Here is a 23314-nt window from a genome sequence, read left to right on the forward strand (position 1 = left end):
CTTTGACCTTCACATTTTTGCCTTTTCGGACTCAGAAAATTCTCAGAAATTCTTTCAGGCAAGGATATATGATATCTGGGAGGCGCTAACGGTCCGGAGAGATACGCTATTTTTACAATATAAAAACTGCAGTTGAACTAAGTAATTTACTTTCTATTTCAATTGGTCTTTTACGTGATCAATTTTTTTTAATTTACCTAAAATGACAGAAGCTTTGTTTACTGACCATGTTATTAATATTAAGCTAACAGCCATTTCCCTCCGTTCTCTGCCTTTCCTCTTCAATTACCAAGAAAATGCTAACATTTCTCCATCTTAGCTTCTTTATGGAGAAATTCTGACATGTAGCTGTCTGCCTCTATCACTTCTAAAAGCAGCAACAAAATGTCAGAGGGGGAACAGTTAATTAAAACTGTGGAATCCTTGGGCTGGCTTCAGCAGCACATACACTAAAACCGTGGAATCCACTTTGCATCCTTCCATAGTCAATACAGGAGCAATTAAGTATACCTTTCAACACAACATATAAGTCACATTTTTTTATAACATCTTTCCATTAAAAATAAAAAATCATTAAGGTGAACCAAATATCTGATAAACATCTTGCTTCATTGGCAGTAAAATTTCTTTAGCTCAACTAGATTTGAGATCCATTAAGAAGGTGTTTTCTAGTAATAAACCAAGGAACATGTCTACAATCTTCAAGTAATTTACAGGACTCGAAACTGTGCCTGAACACCCACATGGGGTTAGCTGAGTTGCCGTCTTTAACAAAACTTTCTGACACCCTCCAGTAACCCCATAAACATTTAAGAAAGAAGTGGCATAGAACAGGGGAAGACCTGGGGTGGGGCGGGGATTGGGTGGAGGGGCAAAAAGGAAGAAAATGGGAGACATCTGTAATAATGTCAACAATTAAATAAATAAATAAGTAAGGTAGAACAGCAGCTGAGAGTTCAGACTAACTGAACTCTAACTGAAACACGAATGCTGTGTTTCAACCCTGTCTCTGCTACATACTAAACACGAGACTGTAATCACTTGGCTTCATTTCTTGCAGCCTCAGTTTCCTCAGCAGCAAAATGAAGAAAATACTACCTACTCATAGGGCTACTATAAGGAGTAAATGAGATATTACACAGAAAGCCTTTTAAATAGTGGCCAGGACCTTGTAAAGGTTCGATAAATAGAAGGCTGCTCCTCTTAACTGAAACCTTATGCGTTTAATCATTACATTCCCTAAAAGGGTCTGATAATTTAAGAACATGCATCTGCTGGAAATGCATTCATTTATTTTACACTGTTGCACTACTCATTGTTCTACAGGAGAATCAGGGAGACGAGACTGCAGCACCCCTTAGCTTCACATGCTGCCGCTCCTGTTTAGTACAGATCTCCGCCAGGCCAAAGAGAGGGAAGGGGTCAAATCGCCTCAGAAGCTGTCAGCTCCCGCCCAGACTTGTAAACTAACTCCACAGGCATCAAACTATGCTCCCAAGGAATGCTTGTGAAAGTCCCTGATTTACAGAAGTATTTACTTTGGGGTTGGGGGTTTGTTTTTTCAGGTTTATCTCTGGGAGAGCTTGCTAAAGAGAACAGTCCAGCAATTTTATTAAACTGTTCAATTTCAGCACTTTCTAAAGAGCATATAGAAACCACACTGGCAGTGGCTATTTAAACTTCCCAGTGGATGCCAAAAATAATAAAGGGGCACTTAAGTGACCTTTCTTTGAGCAGAGCCAACGGCATGTGGCCTAATTATCCAACTACATGAAAAATTCTATGTATTTTTACCAGAGTGTAAGGGTTTGATATGCACATTCAGAATGCAAACGGCCACCTTGCTGGGGTGTATAGCACTTTTTAAAAATCTAAGCATAAGGTCCAGGTCTGTCAGCATAAATTTCTCCTCTGTTTTCCCTCCCGATTAACTTATGAGAAAGGAGAAGTGGACAAGACGATGAAAAGCTGGTATAGTTAAGCCACTGATCAATACAAGTAAAGAAAACATCATTGTGCTAAGTGCTCTCCTTTGGTTATTTGCAGACTTTATAGATGAGGAAACCAAAACTCAGAAAGGGTAAGGCCTCAGCCCAGAGAGGAGGTGTGAGAGCGGGGGCCCTGGTTTTCCTTCATTGCCCCTTTGGATCCTTTCTCCGCCCTGCTGGTGGCCTGTCCTCTGCAGCCCTCTACAGGCTCAGCTCCCATGCCCCCTGGCTTCCCTTGGGCTAAGACAAAAGTAGGCAGCATGAGAGGACCAGCTTCCACCCTGGCTTGTAACCTAACTCCAGGGTGGGAGAAAGAGTTTGGGAATTTTATTCCCCACCTCCCCTCTCTCCCCACACCCCCTGCTGCACAGCCATAAATTCTGAAAAGTGCCCATGACCACTCCAATGGCTCCACTTCCTACAGGAAGCCCATCTTCCCTAGCTAAGGCTCTCACTGAGTAACTCTGCTCTCTCCCTTTGCCCCTTCAGACTTTCCCCAGAAGCTTCGCCATCTTTTCTGGTTCCTTTGACTCTACACACACCTCTGTCAATAGTCCCTTCATTAAACTCGCCTCCAGTTCCTCAGTTTGAGCATGTCATCTATTTTCTGCCACAGAAAGGAGGGCAGCATCTAGCAGCTGGTGCATCTCTCTCTCTAGCCTCTCCCACTATCACCCATCTGAAATCAGGCACCCAACCCCTCCCATGGAGCCCATCTCACACCTGAGATTTCACAAGACCCCCTTCACCCCTCACCTCCACATACATACACACACAAGCCGAGCCAGGCCAGACCAGGCAACCATTCCCCGCACTAGGTTCTCTCACTCCCCACATCCATACTTTTTACTCCAACAATGACAATATTTCTGAATATGTTCAGGCCTATCAACCCTTCCACTCTGCTACCTTCATTATACTATACACACACACACGCACACAACTTCCCTAACTGCCCCCATCCTAAAATCATTGCTCTTTTATTTTGTGTGTTTTTTAAATCACTTATTACCATACACTTATTTATGAATTCATTCAACAATATTTACCAAGAGTCTGCCATGTACCAGCCAGTCAGTTCAGGGACTGGGAATACTGTAGTCAGTGTGACTTACATGGCCCATACACTATTTATTTTCTCTTATTTTCTTTTCCAACTTAAATATTAAATATAAGGGGTTTCCAGAAGTCAGATACCATGTCTTCTACAAATCTTTGGGCAGTGCTAGACACATTACAGATGCTCAATAGTTGACTGATAAAATGATGCTCAAAAATTAATGGATAAAAGAAAGTCACCTGAAGCATCTTCAGCACCAGTACAGAAGCTACCAAGACTAAGAATTTTCAATAATTTGCTGAGCCAACCCATAACAATGCTGCTCAAGAGTTTTAAGAACAATGATGATAGCTGGTGTGGCTAAAGATGAGGTAAAATGAGCATTCCCATAAGCCACTAGAGTAAGTATGAATCGGTGCCATCTTTCTGTATGACAATTTGCTTAAACACCACAAGCAAACTTGTGACTCATCTAATTGTCTTCCAGAAACAAATCCTAGGAGCATAATTAAGGATGAATCCATAGTTACAAGTAGGTTCATGAATAATCTGTAATTTTAAAAATTGGTAATAACCTAAGTGTTCAACAATAGGGGATTGGATTAATCAGTTGTGCCATACCATATAATGAAATAGTACAAATGATTAAAGATAATGCCATATCACATATTTCATGGCACGAACATACTCACAATATATTATTACCTTAAAAAACCAAGGATACAAAGTTGTATCCTTGGAGGATGGCCACTTTTTCTTTTTAAAAAGTTTTATGGTATGCAAAGAAAAAGGTCTAAAATAGCACTGTCCAGTAAAAATATAATACAAGGCACATATGCAATTTTAACTGTGTAGTAGTCACATTTAAAAATCAGAAACAGCTTTTTGGTCTCGGCCACAGAAGCAAGATAACGAAGGGAACATCATCGTTCGGAAAGCGTCGCAATCAGACACACACGCTGTGCTGCCGCCGTGGCCTCTAGGGCCTACCACCTTCAGAAGGCTACCTGTGGCCAGTGTGGCTACCCTGCTAAGTAGAGGAGAAAGGATAACTGGAGTGCCAAATACCCCCGGGGCTGGTTGAACAAGGCACCTAGAAATGTATACCCCTAAGGGTTTCAGTGACTATTTGCACAATAAATGTTCTAGTTTTTAAAAAATTAAAACAAATAGGTGAAATTAATTTAATGATATATTTTAATTAACCAAACATACAGAAAATAATAATAATTTAAATTCTTTGTTTCTATACTGAGCATTTGAAATCGGGGTATAGTTTACATGTGGACAGTGGCTACCCAACTGGACAGCTCTGGCGAGCCTTAAAAGCTGGTGTGGAGAGCAGGAATTTGTATAATTTTTTACTTTCATCTTTTTTTTTCTTCTTTTACAATTACCATTTATAATTTTACTATTGACATACACTATTACTGTAAAATAAAAAATAAGGTAGTTCTTAAATATTAAGAACAGGGTTTTTTCCTGTCTCTGGAATACCTTTTGGCTCATGGTCTCTGCAGTGCACAGACTACACGCTTCCTAGAACTAGACAGATGTCTTCCTCTCTTCCCCCAACCCCCACACAGATTTTGAATAGCTGCCTGGCTTCAGCCCTCAGGCACGAGAGTAAGGGTCAAACCTGCTGCTCTTCAGAGTCCTTGCTAAGCGAGCCCCTGCTTTCCGGTGTTGCACCCCCGAATGCATCAGGACTCCAGGCAGTGTTTTAGCAGCTTTCCTGGACTTGTGGAAGGGCACGGAATGGGACCAGAAACCGCTTAATTTGAGGTTAATTAAATAATGAAGACAAGCCTTAATCTTCAAGTTGTCATCAGATTGTAAACACTGATTGCAGCTGCAGCAATCTGCAATAAACCTATTGAGAAATCCTGACCAGAATGAAATGAGTACATTGGTTACCCAGATGAAGCTGAGAGGCGAGATGGAAGAAACCCAGACCCTTGTAAAACCAGGAGAAATGGAGACGGGAAAGAGAAATTAAAGGAACAGAATGTGTCAAGTCTGATTCCTGTACAGTCCTATCCCCTCCACCCCCACTGGCAACCGCCCCCACCCCCAAAATCTCATGCGCAGAGAGGCACAAAAAAAAAAAAAAAAAAAGACATAAATCCATTGGACTGCGAACTTGGAAGAAATTGAAAAAACTCTCCCTCTATTAACCACTGATGGGTTTCCATGGAAATATGGCTGAGCTGCTGCATGTGCGGGGGCCTCTGGGCAGATGGTTACGCCACCAGAAGGGAGCTACAGCAGGAGTGCTCTAGGGGGGCAAGTAGAGGAGCTGCAGGGTGTTAGGTACCTACTATGAGTCAAGCACTTCACAGGAAATTTATCTGATAATTCTCACAATGATTTTATAAGGTGAATATGGTTATTTTGTCCATTTTAAATAAGAAAATTATAAGTCTCAATGAGTGTCCTACCTTGCTGAGGGCCAGGCAAATTACAGGTTCAACCCAGATCTGAACTGTCTAAGCCTCAGGCTGCTCTGTCTCAGCTTTGAGAGGATGGTGAGGAAGTGACAAGAGGGAAGATCTGTGTTCATGGGGAAGACAGGAGAGAAAGAGAAAACATTCCCCCGAGAGGATCTAGCTAAATAGACGCCCTGGCAGAGTATGAGAGGCAGGTGAACACTTTGAAACCTTGTCCTAGGGGCACCTGTGAGAGCGCCGTCCTGGCCTCCCTGACACCGAGGCCACCTTACCCTCAGACCTGGTGCAGGGCCAATGAGCACCTTTCTGGGAAGTTTCCCCAAAGCCTACTGGTAAGACTAGCACTATCTTATATCAACCAAGGGGGTGCATTGGGAGGGAGGTGACTTTAGTGTGAGGGGCTAGACAGCATGTCATTTGTTTAAAAAAAAAAAAAAAAAAGTTAAAAGAAGTGAGAATCTTAACCTGAAGATGAGAAAAAAATGGAGCAAGGAGAGAACCATGACAGCTGTTGTCAAATAGTTAATGAAATACTGTGCAAGGTTTTCATCCATGTTATTCCCTAAAGCCCTTTTAGAACAAGACAGAGCATTCATCCATTGGTTCCCCAGTGCTGTGACAGCGCTAAGGAAATAACAGTGAGCCAAACCTGACACCAATCTCCTGTCAGCACACACACATCTCACAGGGATAACAGAGTCAAAATAAAAGCTCACACGAGTAAGTGGAACATTGAGATAAGAGCTCAAAATAGTAGGTAAATGGGATTTTATGATTTTGTCCAAGACACAAAACTGGAACCAATCAAGAGAATATGCAGGAAAAGCTTCAGTTCATTATTTGGAAGAACTTTCAAATCATCCACACACTGAGAAATGACCCCATGACCGAGCACACTTCCTTCCCTACAGGCTTTGAATGTGCTCAGGCTGATGTCCCCTGAGTGACTTCTCAAGTCTTCTCCAGCTCTAAGAAACCATGCCTCCATCATTCTAAACAAAATATTTTCTCATATGGCAATTAGAATTTGCTAGAAAGAATTTCCAGGACACTCAGGAAATTGTGCAGAAAAGAATCATTTTCCGTGCATAGGGCAGTGAAGCAAAACTAAGTCTCCTAAACTGCTCACCAGCACTCTGCACCACCTTCCAGCACTGACACACCAGCACTCTGCATCTGCCTTCCCAGCACTACACCAGCACTCTGCACCTGCCTTCCCAACACTACACCAGCACTCTGCACCTGCCTCCCCAGCTCTGACACACCAGCACTCTGCACCTGCCTCCCCAGCTCTGACACACCAGCACTCTGCACCTGCCTCCCCAGCTCTGACACACCAGCACTCTGCACCTGCCTCCCCAGCTCTGACACACCAGCACTCTGCACCTGCCTCCCCAGCTCTGACACACCAGCACTCTGCACCTGCCTCCCCAGCTCTGACACACCAGCACTCTGCACCTGCCTCCCCAGCTCTGACACACCAGCACTCTGCACCTGCCATCCAGCACTCAAACACTTCTGTGTTAATCACTGCTCGGAAGTTTCGTGAGGACAGGAGCTGATAGTCTTGTTTACCACTGAATCATCAATACATGGCACATAGGACATAATAAATATTTTTAAATGAACAAATGAATTCGGAACTAAAATGTACTAATGAAAACACATGGATATAAGTGTAGATCACTAATAAAAACTTTCTTCTACTGTTTCAAACCTTATCACTGAACTTTCTTAAATAATTAATGAACATGAAAGTCAGTCAATCACTTACCTCACAATTAATAGTTAGGGTCCCTTGTCCAAGCAGCCACTTAGTTCTATTAAAAATTAATAATTTTCTTTAGAATAAATATACACTATACATAGTACATCAGAGTTCCCCTTTAATAAGCAATTAAGTAGCGAGGAAAGAGTAAGAATCTATTAGCTAAGTGAGAAATCCATGAAATTGCCCTGCAAGTCATCACTCATTTGCTACCCATTTCTCTTCTAAATTTTTAAATTATTTAGCCAAGTAAAAAAGTAGTTCTGAAACAGAATAAATAACATTAATAGGTTGTCATATTTGGTTAGCATTTGCAGGCCGACACAATGTGTTTTTGTTAAGGTTTCAGATAGGCTACTCCTTCTGTGAAATGAAGCATACATTAGAGAAGATCAATACAAAACCGAGGCGCTGTATGTAAAATGCTAACAGTCTATTCATTGAAAAATTATGAACCGTGCTATAGAGAACTTAGCCAGATAAGAGCTAAATTAAACTATTGATCTACATTCATTTTCCCCCTTTCTGTGTCACTGTGTCCTGATTTTCTATAACAAACATTATTGCCTATATAGTAAATGAATCATCTTATTCTGGGCCCAGCATGTCTGCTGACTGACGATTTTCTAAAATTAATTGTCATTTGGGCGGCATTCAGATTTATAAATTCAGCTCCCCTCACATAAACATCTAAATGTTTAAAATAAAATTTATGTTTTTGTAGCATGAACTCAAAGGGAAAGAGGGTAATTTTCATTTTTTCCAATGCAAACAAAAATGAAATGTTATTTTTCTTAACATCATTTCACTACGTTATGGTTCTTGATACATTTCATTGATGAGGCCAAAATGTATTCACTTGCTGATTTAAAATGACTTAACCATATTGCTAAGCAGAGTGATGCAATCAACACGGTGCGAATTGAAGCCGTTTAAATTTTCAGACCTAAATCTTCCTCAAGATGTGTAACCTCAAGTTCTGTAAGCAGTTTTACCAATAGCGCTGGAGATTCCTTTAACTACAAAGAGCTCTCATCCCCAGTCAGCCTCCACACTGACAGAAGAATGTGTCTTGAACTAGGGTTTCCTCCCACCTGCTGAAAGGGGAAAATGGGTAAATATTTTGTAAGAAATGTGAATTCCGTAGACCCATTTTCATTCACAAACAAGGAAGCTGACATGAGAGTTCTTGGTAGAAATGATCTTTTGTTTGGGGCTGCATTTAGCCAGTTACTTTTGCCTACTGGGAAAATATTTTCTCTTTAAGCAGGCAGTGTCAGTTACTGAGGCCTCTTCATTTTCTCTAATGGAGGTACAATCATTCTGACTTGTGCTCCAAATGAAGCAGAAACGAGCCTTAATGTGCAGTTGAACGTTTGTATCAAAATACAGTGGCAGGCAGTCTTAGCTTCTGACGAGAAAACCATGGGAGCTCACAAAATGTTTGCCTCCCTCAGGTAGAGGAATGCTTCGCTGCTCTCTCTTCACACCGAGTGTCACTGCGAGAAGCTCCAGGCACTCCGGGCATGTCCCACAGTCTCGCACAAGTGCCAATTCCTGCCGCTGGGTCGAGGGATTCCAGCCTCGCAGCAGGCGCGGGGGACACTGTTTCTCCACAGGTCGCCTCCAAAGCTGAGCACCCTTTGCACCAGAAATCAATGCCATCCGATGGAAACTCTGGGAGAAAGTTAAATACCAGCAACAAAAGTGTCTCTTGTGTAGCAGTCCCTCCCCCCTGTGTTTCTGCCAGGTGACAAGAAGCAGTGAGGAAAACAGCAAACAAGGCTGAAAAGAGGAAAATCAGAGAATTGCAGGATTTGAGAGTTGGACAGGGGCAAAGTCTCGAACAGGAAAAGGATGGGGCACCTACCGTGCGGAGATGTAGGCTGTCTGGGAAAGGGCCACAGGCTGCCTACCAGGAGGCCCAGCTAAAGGCCATGGGTGCCTCGGGGGGTCCCTTCACCAGTTTCATACCCTGGGCCTTGGCGCCCTCAAAACACAGCACGGAAGCCATGTCTCAGGAGGTGGGCTTCTTTAAACAAGCTCACAAGACCGACGCGGAGTGTCGAAGTAGACCTCTTGCAGTGTAACTGCCGCACACATGCATTCCTGAAGATGCTCCATCTGAAGCCAAATCCTAAGCTCGGCGGCACGGGGGAGATGGAGCGGGGAAGAGCACGCAGCGTGTGCTGGCCGCGGCCCTGCGGATCCACCGCCATAACGGAACACAGGGCGCCAAGATCCTCCGGGGGGCCCAGCTCCTCCACAGAGAACGACACGCGCACGCTTGCCATCGCTGGGTAACCACAGTTTGTATGGCAAAGTCTTTCCTTTGTCCTAAAAAGCCGCTTCATTTTTCTCATTGCAAATTAAAATACGTTCATTGTAACAAATGAATACATGAAAAAGAGTTTTTTTAAAAAGGTTATTTTGTTTTTTCACTCAGATAATTATAGGTGGATAATCTTTCAGTCTCTACGTATTCATCTTAGGCGGACCATATAAAATTTCCATTCTGCATATAAAAAAAGTCTATTATCAGTAATTCCACGTCTCAACTTAATACACATACACACATCATATCAAAAATTCTGTTTTGTTGCTTTTCTTTTAATTAACCAAGATTCATAAGCAGCTTTCCACATCATGAAGTAATACCATAACAGACACTCTTGTACTCACTTTGCCAAAACCTCTGATTATTTCCTTAGGAAACGTTCCTAGATACAGAATTGTTGGGTCAAAGGATCTACACACATCCATTCATTTATATATTGCCTGAGGCTGCTTTCACCCAATAACAGCAGAGTTGAATAGATGGAACAGAGACAGAAAGCCTACAATATTTAGTCTCTCATCCTCTACGGAAAAAGTTTGCCAGCCACTGACCTAGAGTCCACAATTATCTAGAGACAGAATGATCACAATAGGACATCTATTCCACAACAGGACACAGGCTCCATTTCATAAAATTCACCATGACTACAAGCAGATCTCTATCATTTCTAATATTTTCTACCCTTTAGCATATTTTAATCAGTCCAAAGGTTGTATGTCATATAACTTTACTTATCATTAGAATAATATTAAAGATACTATTAGAGAAATGTAGCTCCATTATTTTTAACTACAGAAATTATTATAACCTAAGATATCATTGGGAACCAAATCAAACAAAATGAGATGTTATAAAATTCCTTTCTTAATGAATATAATTTAATATTCATTATAATAATCTATGTATAAATATACATGTTTTTAAAGGTTTAATATAAAAATTGATTATTAAATAAAAAGACTAAGATATTTCATTTCTTGGGCCTTTGATTTGTAACAGCTAAGAATATGAGATAGGATTCCCTTTACTCATGAGCAAGACTCAAACTTGGCTAAGGAAAAAAAACATTGAACTTTTTATTGAAAAAGAATCATGCAGGCCACATCTAAATTTTTATAAATTCCTTGTTAATTAGATTTTAATCTACATGACTGTACCATATGCTAGAGAAGCATCCAAATACAAACCCTATGAGACGGTTTTACTGCCATTACTTTAAGAGCCACTTAAAAGATTTTCTATGGGATAAAGATTGGGTAATTTATCATGGTTTTATGCTCCTTTAATCTGCTCCATCTTCCCATTGTAAAATAAATATTGGTTTTAAAATAAATGGTTCTGCACAGGTTTTGATGAGAAAAATTGCCCTGTAAATCACAAGCTCACTTGCGCCAAACGCTAAGTCCAACATTAAGTCCAGCCCATTCTGACGAAAAATAAGTCAACAATATAGAAGGAAACCTAAGGAAGACAATTACTTAAGCATATTATCAATGCTGCGATGTAACTAATTTGGGATCTGAGCTTCACTACCCCTTACTTTTTAATTCTCAAAATAACCACTAGTTGATGACAAACCGATCCTTCAAACTTCTTAAAAATAAATTCTTTACTGTAGTATTTATTATAGTCTCTCCAACACAATATACAGGTTATATAACTTTAAATAAGTACAAGTAAATCTGAGGTTTATACGATAACATCTTTTTTAAATATGTTTTCATTGATATTTTTACTTTATCCACACCCAAGGAGTGAGGATATTTTTTCCCATTGATTTTTAGAGAGAGTAGAAGGGAGAGGGGAGGGAAGAGGGAGAGAGAGAGAGGAGAGAGGGAGAGAAACACCTGTGTGAGACACATGGATTCGTTGCTTCCCGCTGGAGCCCTGACAGGGGGATTGAACCTGTCACCCAGGTATGTGCTCTTGTCCAGGAATCAAACCTGCAACCCTCCGGTGTGCAGGCCGATGCTCTAACCATTGAGCCAAGCTGGCCAGAGCTGTTTTCATTGATTTTTTTTCGAGAGAGAGGGAGGAAGAGGGAGAGAGAAAGAGAAACATCAGCTGCCTCCTACTGGGGATGGAGCCCGAAACCTGAGCATGTGCCCTGACTGGGAATCCAACAGTGACTTCTTGGTGCATGGAACGACGCTCAACCAACTGAGCCACACCAGCCAGGGCAATAACATCTTTATCAATCACTTGTTTCATACTCAGAGGGACAAATCAATTTAACAGTCACTGCCTTAGAATAATTCCCAGAGCTCTGAGAAATCGACAATATACATATTTTCCTCTAATAAGCACAGTGGCTAAAATGCTCTGGAAGATACGAACGGCTTAAAGCCGTGCTTTCAATCTGTGACAGAACAGCAGTTGACTGTATTTTTCATTTCCAGTATGTTGTGGGTTGATAATCCATTTGTAAAATACAATAAAAAAGGCACTTGGTTATTGTGGCAATGCCAAATTGCTATAAAATTTCTAAACCAGCACTGTCCAATAGAAATATAGCGTGAGCTGTGTGAGTAATTTTAGACTTTCTAGTAAATGCATAAACACTGTAAAAAGAAACAGATGAGATTAATTTTAATAATATTTTATGTAACCCAATATACCCACAATCTTATCATTTCAATGTCTAATCAATATAAAAATAGTAAAGAGATATTTCACATTCTTTTTTTAATAGCGTCTTCAAAATCTGGTGTGCATGTACACTCGCAGAACATTTTAAATCAGATAGGCCTCCTTTCAAGCATTCAGTGGCCACAGTAGCCAGCGGCTCCTGCGCGGCACAGTGCAGTTCTAAGCCCTCGCTCCCACCTCGGCACCTCCCTCCCCACATTAGAGTAGCACAGTCTGAACCACCGGTCCCTTCAGAATGGCATCTCTTAGTTTCTCTTCCGTAATTTTCTCCTGATGCTTTATAATTGAGGGCTCCATTCCAGAGAAAGCCAACACTTAAATTAAGAAATTAGCAAACTCATAATTGTGGCTAGCTTTATACTTCCTTTCAGGAAGGGAACAGCCATTAACAAGGGAACAGCCATTAACAAGGGATGGATGCAGAAGCCCCCTCTGCTCTCCCTCCTCGCGAAGCAATTACTATTCTGAATGAAGTTGGTTTATTTCCTTCTCGCCCATGCTTTTATACTTTCTCTACAGCTTATGGTCCTAAGCGTTTATGTAAAGCCATTAACGAGGAAAAATATGTTTGCGCTTTACGGAGATGTGTGAATTTAATGTATTTGGCTTATGCAAATCTTAACCACGTTCCAATGGCAGCTGTAGAAACTGAATCTCACACCTTTCTACCCTCCCACTCTATGATCTGCCTTTGGACCCACACTTCCTCCGAGCCTGGAAAATTCCTACTCATAATTTTGGTCACAGCTTAAATGTCACTTCTTCAGGAAACCTTTGCTAATCTGCTTTGTCCTAATAAGATTAGGTTAGCTGTTAAATGTTCTCACCTTTCCTGTACTGAACTTACAATCGTAAACATCTATTTTTGTAATGATTTGTTTAATGTCCATCTCCCTCATGAAAACATAAGCTAACACCAGCAAAATTCCAGATACACAGTAGATGTACATAAATATTTGGTGTATAAATGCATAATTTTCCATTCCAGAGATCCAGGCTCAAACTCAGCTAGACATGATGTTTCTCAGTCTCTTGTGTCATGAGCTCAGAATGTGTATATCATAAGCATATTGGGCAATCTTATTTATTAGAATATACATTTCAAATATATTACCATAAAGTTATTCCTAGTATATTCTTTTGACCTTTTGTTCTACAGTGTATCTCTAGCTAATCCCCCCTTCATCTCTAATACTGTTTGTGCTCTCTCTCTCTGTCTCTGTCTTTGATCAAGTTTGCCAGATGTTTCCATCTTTGCTTAGGTTTTCAAAGAATCATCTTTTGCCCTGTTGATTTCTCTGCTATTCCTTTGTATTTCATTTCACTGGTTTTTACAATGTTTTGTATTACCCCTTCCCTTTATTTTGACTTACTCTGCTATCCTATTTATACTGTTTCGGTTGAATGCTTAAATCACTAATAACCAGTCTTCTTTTATTTCTAAAAGATGCATTTGTGAACCTGTAAGTTTCCCTCCATGCACCTCTTTAATTGAGCTCCACAAGAGTTAAAATAAGGAACCTAATACTTTTCACCATCACTTCTCTTTCAGTCAATAATTATTTAAAGTATAATCTTGAGTTTCCAAATGTATGGAGTTTTTGATGTCTGTTGGTTCTTGGCCTCCTAATTAATTCTTTTTCCTTGAGATAAGAACTATGGTTCATATAATTTTTATTCATCAGTGGTAAGGCCTTCTATGTATGTGTATTCTCTGCTAGTGGAGTTCCAAGTTCTGTATATGTCCACTAGACCAAGCTAATCAGTTATGATATTTAAAGCTTCTTTATCCTTTCTAATTTTTTTTAGTGTATTTGATTTATCAGTGTCTGAGAAATATGTTTTAAAACTCCCTGATGATGATTACCCATGTTCTCAATACCTCATGGTAATTCTGTCAAATTTTACTTTATATAGTTTTGAAATGACTCTGCTAGGTAATGTAGGTTCAGGATTAATGTATCTGCCCAGTGTTATTTATCATTAAGTAGTAACCCTGTATCTGCAATAACACTTTTTAAAGAACATTCTCTCTGATAATAATACAGTGTCAACAGCTTTCTTCTGAAAGGTATTTGCATGGTATGTTACATTAATTTCCATCCCTTTCCCTTCAATCTTCCCATGCCATTACCCTTAACAGGAGTGTGTCCTTTGTAAACAGTCTGTAAAGAGAATATAGTTGGTTCTCTTTCCCCATCAAACTTAAGAATCTTTGTCTGTTGACAGATAAAATGAATCATTTCATATTTGATGTGATTCCTGATATATCTGGCCTTACTTCAACAATCATATTGATCTACAATTTCCCAAAAGTCATGGATTGTCTAAATGTACCAAATACTGCACACCACAGCAAGCATTACTGTATCTAGCTTAGACTCATAATTTAGCTTTTCTCAATAAGTCATTTAGACGCATTAGCAAACTATATTCTCTTAAAGATATAGGGTGATAAATCCTCATACAAACAACACACACACAAATCCCCAAATTCAGGTGGCCAATCCATGCCTCCATTCTTTATCTGGAATGCGGACAAAGAAGATTCCATTTGTCATCTACCTCTCATGCTTCTTTACTCTCCCCATTACTTTTCATTTCTGTCTAATGCAGCTCTCATTCTGCCTCTTCCCTCCCTATACGCCTTCTTTTCTACCCCAGCCTCTCATCATCTTTTACCTAGACAACTGCATTCGTGTGTTTTCTCTCCCTGATGTCATTTTACTACCTTCCACTCCAATTCACCCTCCGGCTAAATGAGGGCCCAGCATTTATAAGCTAAGAAGTTTGAACTTTACCCTGCAGGTCAGTGTCTCTCCAACTGAAATCCAAAGACACAGTCTCAGAGCTCCAAACATTCTGTGTTAATTTTTTTAATTTGTGGTTTTATCCAATTAACATTCAAAAGAATTCAAACGACAGCCTGATAATTGAGCTGTGTTTTCCAAGAGCAGTGCCTGAGTTTGTCTTTTTTTCTCCCATCAACTCTGTTCTGTTCTGTGTCACTGGCACCAAACGATCACCTAAAGTGACAGCTTTTAACTTTCAGTGTGTCAGTAAGCACATCTGACTGTTAGGTTGGCACGTCCTAATGCTAAAATTGTCCCATGTCTGCCATTGTGCTCTTCAGCAGAGATGATTTGCGATCGGAAGGTATTGTCATCGAACAGGGCTCTAATTTATTAAGATATTTAATTAATGGAGACTTTGATATGACATCATAAAAACTCATGGTATGGCAGAGTAATGGTGTATTTTAATTGTTATGGGCTAATGAGAAAAGAACAAAGGCAGAATTAATATGCAAATTATATGTTTATAGCAAATGAAAGCTAAGTGATATTATGGGACATTATAAAAAAGAAGGTTCCCAATGTTTCAAATGGAGAGAAGTGGCGGGAGAACTGAGCCAGCATACAGCTCAGAGTGGTAAAGGCAAGCAAACCAAAAGTCTTCGTCACAGGAGTCAGTAAGCTTCATTCATTCATTATTCATTTATCAAAAATGTGTTAAATGCTTAATCAATAAATACTCTCCTAAGTGCTAAACACTTTTCTAGGCACTGATGATACAGAAACGAACAAGATAGTAAATTTCCCTATCCAAATTTACAATACGATGCCAGATAGTCCTAAGTCCTGTGAAGAAAAGTCATGTTAAGGTGGGAATAAGCTTGGCACACATGAAGAACAGCAAGAAAATCAGTGTGACCAGACCATGGGAGAAAGCAGGAGAGTGGCATGAGCCAAATCTTGAAGGACCTCGAGGCTATGGCCTAGAGATCAGATTTCACTCTGAGGAAGGTGGGAAGCCACTGCGGGGTTTATACAGTTCATGCAGGGGACCAGAGTGAGGCAGGGATGCCGGGCATGGACACAGGTAGGGACGGAGATTTGCTGGAGGGGATGAGGCAGTTCGCTCTGATTCTTTGTTTCCCCAATGAAACATGAATTCGGGGAATCAGATGAGTGGGGAAGCTGAGGACGGGAGTTGGAGGTTGGAGGTACAGGTGAGGCTATAAAATAGCTGTCTGAGAGTAGAAATATTAGGTAAGTGATGTAGGGTTGCCAAGTGACGCAGAGGACCCATTTGAAATCTGTGGACATAAATTTAAAGTAAGGCAGTCCAGCATAGTTCTGCATTCCTCTCCAGTCACCCACACTCGGGCCCAAAATGGACAAGAAAGCTAAGCGAGGGTCCGAGTTCTGCCAGATGAGGATGACAGAGGATTCGCAAAGAAGAGATTAGCCCTGGCTCCTAAACTAGGTGAGGGAGGAAGCGAGGACATGAGAGGGATGATGCACAGCAGGGCAGTGGAGCGGAGGCCCCAGGGGTCAAGAACTCCTAGGAGCAGGACTGCTAGGGTCACGTGAGTTGGCCTCCCTGGAAAGACAGGAGGTGGTGGTCAGAGAGCAATGCTCTGAAGCACATTCGGAAGGTCAGCACGGTGTCTCCTAACAAGGGCACCGTAGCATTTAGGTTGAAACCATTCTTTGAGTAGCACTGTCTCCGGCACTGAAGGGCATCTAGCCTCCTCAGCTCCTGCCCTCTGAAGGCCCCAGGCTCCTTACAGTTGCAAATTCTCCCTAGGAGGGTGGGGCCTCCTAGGCAGAGCCACTGGCCTGGAGCACGACCATGAGCTAGAGTAGAGAAGAGACGTTTGCAAGTGAGAAACTCAAAGAACTGAGAGGCCAGATATGAGCATTCTACCAGGATGTTTTTACCAAGAATGATGGCAAGAGAGTGACAGCATTAGAGAGTCGGCCAGGGGCTAAACCTCCAATAAATACGCAGGAGGAGGCAGGAGTGTAGTCCGATGGCGTGTGCTCTAAAAGTGCTCTGTGACGAAGAGAAAAGAGCTGTCGAGAAGTGACAATGAGGATGAAAGAGGACACTGACTCCACTCCAGACACAGGAAAAAACAGCCTCCACCTGAGAGGGTGACAGGGAAGCAGCAACAGAGCCAAGAGGAGCAGAGCAGTGCTGTCCAACAGGACCTGCAGTGAGGACGGGATGTTGACATCCACACTGCCAATAAGGTAGCCAGCAGCCACGCGTGCCCATCAAGCCCTGAGATGAGGCTCGTGTGACCGAGGAACCGTCGCTGTAAATGCACACATGTGGCTAGAGGTTACCATGCAGACAGCGCAGCAGAGGAAAGGAGTTTGGAGAGACAGAAAACCCTTCTTTCTCTCTGAATCTTGAGGAAAAGCGGCAAGCATAGGCGTGCATCAAGGTAAGTTTGTGGATCCAGAGCAGGGAAGCGAGAGAAGTTATGCTGGACTGCATCAGCATTTTCAATAAACAGGATTCCAAAAATCCATATTGTTATGGAAAAGGGTGCTTGAAAAGTCTAAAACACCACCACAATGTCAGAACTACCGCATCTCATAGGGAGCATCTGGTATTAACAGGCGATGACTGTTGCCTGTTTTCCTGGGATCTAAGTGCCCCCCTCCCCAAGCTGGCTTTTTCCATCTCTAACAAATGAAGAAAAACTATAACTTCTAGAAATTCCCTGTTAGAAGACGCTGTTGTTTAGAAATCGCGTTTCTTATTTTTGTGTGTGTGTTTCTATAAAGGAATATAAAGAAGTTTGTTCTTCATTATCCAAAATGAGGTAAAAATATTCTGACTAGCAGCATCCACAAGCCTATAATTTGTGCCTTAACAAAACAATAAAAAAGGGTCATGTACCCCCATTTCCACCCCATCACACACAGGCCTCCAAAATGACCTCAGGTCGTGCCCTTAGGCTGGGCTGCAAATTTACCGGCAACAACTCTGTCAATCTGTCCTCATCAACCAAATGAGCAAAGCCAATCTGGGGCCCAATCACTCACCCAATGGAAGAATCCCAGGTTCAGACAGGGCACAGGAGGAGTCCTGCTAATATCTGGATATTGCTTGACACTGTCTGTATTTGATGGGGAATAAAGGAACAGTAAAACACTTTTGATTAGTTTCTGTCTCTTAGTGTCCTCAATTTATATTTAAATGCAATCAAAATACCAAAATACTCTCTGTCCCCAGAGAGGTGACACAGCCCTTAGTTTAATAGGCCCTAAGATACATAATTAAGAAACAACCTGTGTGGGGTTAATCAACATAGCACTATAACTGGACAAATCTTCTGGTAGACAAAGGTCAATTTCTCTTAGTCACAAGGCAGAATCTTTCCCTTAAGTTTTGAGGGGGAGCAGAATTTGCCACCCCAAAATATACCTTTTTTGGGATATTGATTATTTTAAGCTGGTTATTTAAAGGAGAAAAAAAAAAAAGACTAAAGAAGATCCTTTTATCTCTCCCTTATCTACTAAAGGAATTTAGATAGAAAAATCTGCTTAAAGGGAGCTATGGCCTTAGCATAATACAGGGTGCCAGACTGGAAGGAACTAGCAAAGTCTGCTTGTTAGATTTCCCATGGTGTCCCATTATTTCTGGGTGGCCTGCAAGAATTTGTTTACCAAGTGCCTGCCCCTTCTCATCTACCTGTGAATTGCCTTTCATCCTTCTGAAGTCCAAACCTCACTCCATCCCCTTTCACCTTAGCTCATAATGGCCTATGAACCTCATCTGCTCAATTTGTCTTTGAGCTGGATATTTTTTTTCTTTTTTTTATTGAATTTGTTTATTTATTTATTTATTTATTTATTTATTTATTTATTTTTCGGCAGAGAGAGGAAGGGAGAGGGAGAGGAAGAGAGAAAGAAACACCAATATGAGAGCAAAACACTGACAGCCCCCCCTCATGTTCCCCACTGAGGACCAAGCCCACAACCCATGCACTGGCCCTGACCAGGAATCGAACCAGCAACCCCCATGTGCACAGGACAATGCCCAACCAACTGAGCCACACCAGCTAGGGCCTGATAGTCTTATGGAACCCCCATCTGTGCATACATTAAAAATTTGGTTATTTTCTCCTGTTAATCTGTCTCATGTCAATTTGATTATTAGAACAACCAGAAGAACTTAGAAGGGTAGAAGGAAAATTATTTTTCTCCCCCACAGTGTCCTCAGAGAGACCAGATGCAAGGACATGTTCATTCTGGCCTCTGTATCTTGTAGGCTGATTCAACTCTAAGGGGGCCTTCTATATCAACAATGCTTCTGAACTCTAGCAATTGGCCAGAGTCAGGCAGAAGGAGAAGGAAATGAAGAACTCATAAATGTGCATTACCCTAGTGAGGCTGATTCTATCAGATGTCCAGCTATGGACCCACTTTGGGTCCAGGATACAAATACAGCTTCCACTATAATAAATTCCAGTTTCTGGGGTTTGCCCTAGGGTTGAACTAAGAGGCTCTTCTTTCCTTCCCTGTTTCCCCTGATGGAACTCTCATTAACATGGAAGCCAAAAAGTATCCTGGTGCTGGACTATTAACACCAGTTAACTATTCTATTCTGTAGCCACTGCCAAAGACAATCATCTTGTAACTTAATTTCATTGGGAGCAATAAGACTCAAAGGAGTAGGTGAATGGGGTACTTAAAGTCCATCTCAGCTACTGAGGAGAAACCTTACAAGTCACAATGAAGAGCAGCAAAAAGTAACTAAATTATTAATTCCCACAGCCTCTCTCTGTCCACAAGCCCCCTCTGGTGGAAGAACTAATTGGTAATGAAATAGCTTTACTAATAACAATAACCAAAATTTTTTAAACAAAGAAAAGGCAATCCACAACAAAACAATCAGCCCCTATAGATTGAGAGTCAAATGTAGTGATTAGCAAATATGAGCTACAACTGGAAAATCACTTACAGATAAAAACAGTCTGATGAATGATTTACCAGAAGGTCAACACTGCTCTTTTATCTTCACCACCCATCAGTTCCCATTTCTCTGGCACAGAACAGAAAGCAGGCCATAAAAAATTTACCATAAAAATTAATCTTATTTTGCAACATTAAACACACACACAGTTGGATACAGTTTAAGCACATGGGCCAGCTTCTCAATTAGGTAGGATTCCTCATATGTATTAGAAAAAGCATTGACATTTAAAACCCTGTTATAAGAGGTAATGTAGTCAGCAAGTACCAGAACTGTCTGCCCTATGTGCAGCTCTGCTGCTCCACTGTTAGTTCTCACACAAGGGAAGGCACCATTGATCCCCTCCTGAAGCCAAAGCAATGATGGCAGAGGTGGGGCAGGCGACAACTTTTGCTTTTACTTCCCTGGAAGCCAACCCTCTGCAGCCTCTGCTTTTAGCTGGTGTGCATGCCAGGCTTTCGACCTCAACATGCCTGCGATACGTTCTGACAGATGAGCTGTGAGATGAACTACCTTCACACTCTCACTTGACAACATTTATATAAAAAGAAACACAACACCAGAAAAATATATATATTTTCTAGCAGGAGTGATTCTGAAAATTAATATACCTGCAAACTGCCAGATCCCTTTCACCAGGCCTATGAAAGTCATTAAGCCATTTTAACTGAACTGATTAAATTGATTCCATCAGAAAACAGGTTTCTTTCCTCTTCCCTATCCTGTCTTTGAATCTACTAATTGTTTCTCTCATTTTGCCAAATCAGTAAGATAGTTGCATTTTGTAGGTATGATCTAAGTTATCTGAGTTACTAAACAATTGCTCTCCCCAGACTCAGTTTAAAGAGAGTGCCTCAATACTGGTTATTTATTTATATTATTGCTACTTACAGATATTTTATTTTTTAAAGGGAGAATAAAAATGAAAGAAAAAAGGTCAAAAGAATTCTGAAAATGATATAGCTACAAGGATGTTTGACAGTGCACTATTAGTGATGGTAAAACCTAGAAATCCTAAATTTCACGCAAAAAGTGGAATACTATTAAAAATAAGCATTAAAAGTTATGCAGTAGGATATTTAATAACATGAAGTAAAAATCATGATACTATTAAGAGGGAAAAACACATTGCAAAAATAGTAGGTATAGTATTATCACTTTTATCAACAATGGTTATATTTGGATAATAAGATTGAAAGTTTGGCAAACACTGATTGGTCAACACATCCCCCATTCACAACCCCCTCTCTCCAGCATCCTTTCAACTAGGAGTAATTCTATACAGTGAGAGACAAGCAGAAGTCTGCTGGGTGGCACTGTTTTGTCTTGATTAAAAGGGGCAGACTGGTATAACAGGCCCCTTTTTGTGCTGTTTATACCACAATGAATCAGCTGATGGATCCATGACCTCAGATTGTAATCTCAGCCAACGGTGATAGTGGGGGAAAGAAGACAAAACCTTGAAATCAACTGTTAGGTACCACAAGGAACAACTGCAACTTGACCTACTTATTTATCTTTTAACTATTTGTTTTGTTGTATATGTAGAAGTAAATGCTTTGGGTTGTGTGAATAATTAATAACAACAATAATAATAATACCATTCCAAGAGCAGGGCAGCCACATGCCTCTGAATCACCAAAACACAGGGTAGTCAATGTTGAAAGCTGAAAGCTCACTCTCAACATACCTTAATAATAAGTATAGGCATGTTTCTCAGCCATCTAGGGCCCAAATAAATGTCAAAAATCAATAGTGCTTGAATTTACACATATCTCTGCTTAGAACAGCTATCATTTTATACTGTGGCAATCTGTCTGCATATCTGTTTCCCAGCAGATTATAAACTCCCTAAAGGCAGGACCATTCCTTTCATCATTGCTAAGAATGCCCAGCCTTCTTCTTTCCAATGACTCAGAATCAAACTTAGATTCAAACTATAAATGCCTAACCACATGACAGCAAATTTTGACTCAGTGCTTCTTCATTCTAAGTCATCCTACTTTAAAAAGAATTCAACAACTCTTTAACATTTCCAAAATATCCTGAAGGGAGGGGAAAATCACACATTAAATTCTGTCAAGTAACATTTCCCTCCTCAAGCCCTGACTAATCAGAAATGACTGAACTTGGCAGCTCCGTTCATTACTGGGTCCACAAGCTAAATTCAGCTCCTGCTGGAAAATGCCAACATCCCTTCCCCTCTCCTATGGCATCCCATCCTGCCAGTCACTCTAGAGTCTGGCAGTCTGGTGTGACCACTCCTCATCAGATCAAGCAGATATTATAAACCAAATTTACAGGGTCCAAGCAGCCGTATTCCATAAGAGCAGTCGTAAAGTTAAAAGAGAAGGGTCCCAGATTTACTACTATTGATTCCCTGCTGGCAATTTCATGGAAAGATATCCACTGCAGTAACATACAGAATGTATGGCTCATTTCCAACTCTTTTGTCTTCAAGTTCTTAAAAACAAAAAAATCAACTAAGAGGGATAAGAAACTAGAAATTGGTGGATGGGGCCCAAAAGTTTTCTCCAGAATAAGAAGCCTTCATCGCTGTACCCTAATTATGCAAATCTGCTCCCACAGAGTCCAATACATTCACTTATTAAACCTTACCACTGAGAAGAAGCCAATCTATAATGACTCAAGCCACATCTCACAATAGACTCCAAAGGACACATGATGTCATTTGCTAAAATGACTCAATCCAGATGGAAAGCATTCTGACCTATACACAATTGATTGACCTTTGCTATGCTTTTCTGGTTATTTATATACTATCATCTGCATGAATGTATATCAGTGGTATTTACACTTGGCAGCTACTTTGAGAATGCATTATTCAACTGGGATTTGAAGCTTTTTACAACCATTTCCTGACCAAACATTCATAAATGAAGGACAAGAAAAGATGCTATCTTGAAAATAACGTTTAATAGGCTCTGGAAAAAGTAAAGGTTTGTTACTCTAATTGTTTTACATTACAGGGGACAAGATCTATCTATGCAAAGCTGACTTCAAAGCCCTGAAACTGAGGCTACTAAAGGGCATTTTACCTACTTTTCAGTTTGAGGCTCAATGATGATGGTAGAACATGCCTTACCAAAGGAGTGGAATATCTTGGATACTTTTAAGAAAAGCAGCCTGTGGTGAAGGTCAGTCATTAGAGACCATAATAAATGGTCAAAGAAAACAGCACAACTATGTGATACTCTGACTTTTTAATTAAATTATGAATTTGGTTTTCCAAAAGGGGTAAACTACAAACTAAACAACATT

At 40.7% G+C, this 23314-nt stretch overlaps 1 protein-coding gene across 1 annotated transcript in view; it reads right to left on the reverse strand.

The window, feature by feature from the left end:
• FHIT (fragile histidine triad diadenosine triphosphatase) overlaps positions 1-23314 on the reverse strand; it is a 1229373-nt gene that overhangs the window by 973786 nt on the left and 232273 nt on the right. Inside the window, exon 3 of the mRNA XM_087824669.1 lies at positions 18100-18173. The gene's annotated coding sequence lies outside the window, so the exon portion shown is untranslated. The remainder of the gene's footprint in view (positions 1-18099; positions 18174-23314) is intronic.

Source organism: Miniopterus natalensis, chromosome 15 (genome assembly GCF_054644295.1).
Source record: "Miniopterus natalensis isolate mMinNat1 chromosome 15, mMinNat1.hap1, whole genome shotgun sequence".
In the NCBI taxonomy this organism is placed as follows: domain Eukaryota; kingdom Metazoa; phylum Chordata; class Mammalia; order Chiroptera; family Miniopteridae; genus Miniopterus; species Miniopterus natalensis.